The sequence below is a fragment of the Jatropha curcas genome, unplaced genomic scaffold, assembly GCF_041381405.1.
Source record: "Jatropha curcas cultivar XTBG-Jc1 unplaced genomic scaffold, XTBG_Jcur_1.0 HiC_scaffold_745_pilon, whole genome shotgun sequence".
In the NCBI taxonomy this organism is placed as follows: Eukaryota; Viridiplantae; Streptophyta; class Magnoliopsida; order Malpighiales; family Euphorbiaceae; genus Jatropha; species Jatropha curcas.
The window spans coordinates 8,715-12,500 of record NW_028322535.1 but is presented as its reverse complement, the minus strand read 5'-3'; the positions used below and the strand labels follow the sequence as shown (position 1 = coordinate 12,500).

At 27.0% G+C, this 3,786-nt stretch overlaps 1 non-coding gene across 1 annotated transcript; it reads left to right on the top strand.

The window, feature by feature from the left end:
* The first annotated feature begins 2,860 nt into the window (after positions 1-2,860).
* TRNAS-GCU (transfer RNA serine (anticodon GCU)) lies at positions 2,861-2,948 on the top strand. The gene has a single exon. It is a non-coding gene; the product is annotated as a tRNA-Ser (tRNA).
* The last annotated feature ends 838 nt before the right edge of the window (positions 2,949-3,786 follow it).

Sequence of the window (3,786 nt, the reverse complement as noted above, 5' to 3'; positions counted from 1 at the left end):
TATATATATTTTATTCCATATATATATATTTTATTATTTATTATATATATTATTTTATTATATATATATTATATATATTTTTATTATATAAATATATATTTTATTTTATATATTTTTTTATATATTTTATTATTTTATATATTTTATATATATTTTTATATATATATTTTATATATATATATATATTTTATTATTATATATTTTTCTATTTTATTATTATTTTTATTATTTTTTTTTTTTTTTTATTAATATTATTAATAATTAAATGAATAATTAATAATTAAATGATGGTAATAATTAAATGATGGATTAATTCTTCTATCTTCTATAATTATTTCTATTTCTATAATTATTTCTATTTATTTATTATATTTATATTTCTTTAATCTTTATTATTTTAATCTTTATTATATTTATATATTTTAAAATATTTATATATTTTAAAATTGGAATTATATATTTTAAATTTCTTTAATATATTATTATATATTTAATTAATATTATATATTTAATTAATATATTAATTATTATATTTATTATAATCTTTCATTCTCTCTTCTTCTCTCTTTCCTCTCTCTTTCGCCTCTCTTCTTCTCTCTTTCCTCTCTCTTTCCCTCTTCTTCTCTCTTTCCTCTTCTTCTCTCTCCATTTTCTCTCTCACTTTCGCATATCTCGTCTCTCTCATTTTTAGAGAGTATCGGGATATAAGCGGATAGCGGGACTCGAACCCGCATCGCTAGCTTGGAAGGCTAGGGGTTATAGTCGACGTTGATCATCATCTTTAATTTAACGTCTCTAAATTCAAAACCGAACATGAAACTTTGGTTTCATTCGGCTCCTTTATGGAATCTGGAAAATTTCCAGCTATCCAGCTATAAGGGGCGAGCGAAAAAAAAAATTGACCCATAACATCTATGTCAGCTTTTCTGTCTTAATGTATTCAAAACAAGGCGCTTTCTAGATGATCCCTCTAGATGAGTGGGATTTTAATAATCTTTCTAGTTACTTCGTTCTCTATTTCTATTTGAAAAAATCCTTAGGAAAAGCATTTTGTTTCCACCGAGCTAAAAAAAGAAGTCGATGTCTTATAGTAAACTAAAGACATCCTTTAAATACTTATTTTGCTTCAATCTCGACTATACAAAACAAAACAAAGAAAAAATTGAAGATTTAGTTGCGATTAGAAATACACTTTTCTGTCTTTTTCCATAGATCCTTTACTCATACTCATTCATTTTAAAGTATTGATCAAATAAAAAAAATTATGTTTCGTAATTTCATAATCCAATTTCTCAATTTCTAATTGACTCTTGGATACAAATCACGAGAATGTATATTCTTCCTCGAATTTTTCATTGAGAGGTAAAGGATTAAATCTTTTTAAGAAATAAAGTTTTTCATCGGAATATGAACCGAGGGATCCCTTAACTATTAGACTATTAGAATTAATAATTAATAAACCGAATCACACTTTTACCACTAAATATCCGCTACGATGTGATTAGTATATAAATGAATCTTTTGTCGAGTAAGACAATTGAGCATTTTTTTTTTTATATATTTTCTTTAATATTTAGTTTCTTTTTTTTTTATAGTTGTTTTATTTTATAGTTGTATTCTATTATAGTTAGTTGTATTATAGTTGTATTATAAGTGAAGTTGTATTATATTATATTACAAGTATTATATTATATTATAAGTGAATCTATATTAGTATTATTATTTATAATTATATTATTTCTTATCTTCTATTCTTACAGTATTATATCTTTCCGTGCCTCTCTCTTCGTCTTCTTCTATCTTCTCTTCTCTCCCAGTTCCTTCTTACCCGTATTCTCTTCTCAGTGCCTCTCTTCGTCTTCTTCTTCTCCTCTTCGTCTTCTTTCTCCTTTCTATTTTACTTTATCTTTCTCTATCTTAATTATCTATTTTTCTCATCCCTATATCCTCTCCTTCTATACTCCTCTCTCTTTATCTCCTCTATCTCTTCTATCCTCTCTCTCCTCCTCCTCTCTCTCCTCTCCCTCCCTCTCTCTCTCTCCCTCCCCCTCTCCCCCCTCTCTCTCCTCTCTCCTCCTCTCGCCTCTCTCTCCCTCCCTCGCCTCTCTCTCCTCCTCTCTCCTCTCTCTCCCTCCCTCTCTCTCCCTCCTCCTTCTCTCTTCCTCTCCCCCTCCTCTCTCTCGCCTTCTCTCCGCCTCTCTTCCTCTCCGCCCTTTCCTCTCCGCCTCCCTTCTCTCTCTCTCTCTCCCTCTCTCCTCGCCCCCTCTCTCCCTCCTCCCCCTCTATAAATAATATGAATAAGATATAAAATAATATAAATAGAATATAAAAATAATATAAATAAGATATAAATAATAAGAAATAATAAGAAATTGAATTCTAAAAGAAATTCAATTCTAAAAAAAATTCTAAACTAAAAAAATGAAAAAATTAGAATAAAAGAATAAAATAGAAAATTGAATAAAATAGAAAATTATCTCTATATTTAATATTGAATATCTTAGTATTTTAGTATTTATTAAATATTTAATATTTACATATTTAATATCTAGATTTAGAATCTATTTTCAAAATATTAATATTCAATACATTCAATAAAATATTATTATTAGATTAACTAATTCAATATTATATTAACAAATATTATATTAACTAATTATAATATTATATTAACTAATTATATTAAATAGCATATATTAAATTAAATAGACATATATAGATATATAAAAGAATAGAAAAGTAATTATGAAAAAAAGTAATTATGAAAGTAATAAAGAGAAAAGTAATAAAAAATCCTTTTTTCCATTTTCAAGTGTTACTTGTTCTGTAATATAACATAGTAATTATCCTTTAAAAATCGGGAGAGATGGCTGAGTGGACTAAAGCGTCGGATTGCTAATCCGTTGTACGAGTTATTCGTACCGAGGGTTCGAATCCCTCTCTTTCCGGTCTCGGCGATGACTTGGAATTTTTTGTATCTTTTCGTTCAAATTTAGCAAATTTTATTCTTCACGTCCAGGATTTCGTCCTGGATCATTAGATAAAAATCCAAAGATGAAGAGAGAAACAAAGAATATCACTACTGTGTAAACAAAGAGTTTGAGAGTAAGCATTATAAAATCTCCAAGATCTTTTTTGGTTTGGAAAAAAAATAGATTCTCTGTTTTTATACCACATATTCTATTTTAACACCAAGAAATGCAGTGATTTCTAGAAATTTTTCGAAATTCATTTGTAATAAGAGTCGAGTCTTTTATTGCTAAAATTTTTTTTCATACCGAAAATTAGACATACCGAAAATTAGATATTTTTTTCATAACTACAATTAGGACTCTAATAGGATCTGAAATTGAAAAAAAGTGCAGAATGAGAAAAAAAAAATTGGGTTATCCAGAATTGTCGCGTTTATACAACAATTTCAATGTTTGAATTAAGATTAAGAGTTTATACTCTAAGACTTATCTGATCTTATCAATTGCTATAATTTTTTTGTCGAATAAATCATGAATTATTTTAGGACAGTATTAAAGATCTCATCGAAAACTTACAGCAGCTTGCCAAACAAAGGCTAATAGAAAAAAGAGTACAGGGATTACTGGCATAAAATCTACGATTGGATTCAAAAAGGCATAGGCCTCGGGCAATTTTGTGAAGAAAAAATTGCTTGAATAAAGGGCAGAATTAAGACAGATGCAAATTAAACTAAAAATATTAAGCATAACAAACATTTTGTTCTTGAAGATAATTGTATTTTTATTTTGACTGAGTTATTAATATGTTATTCAT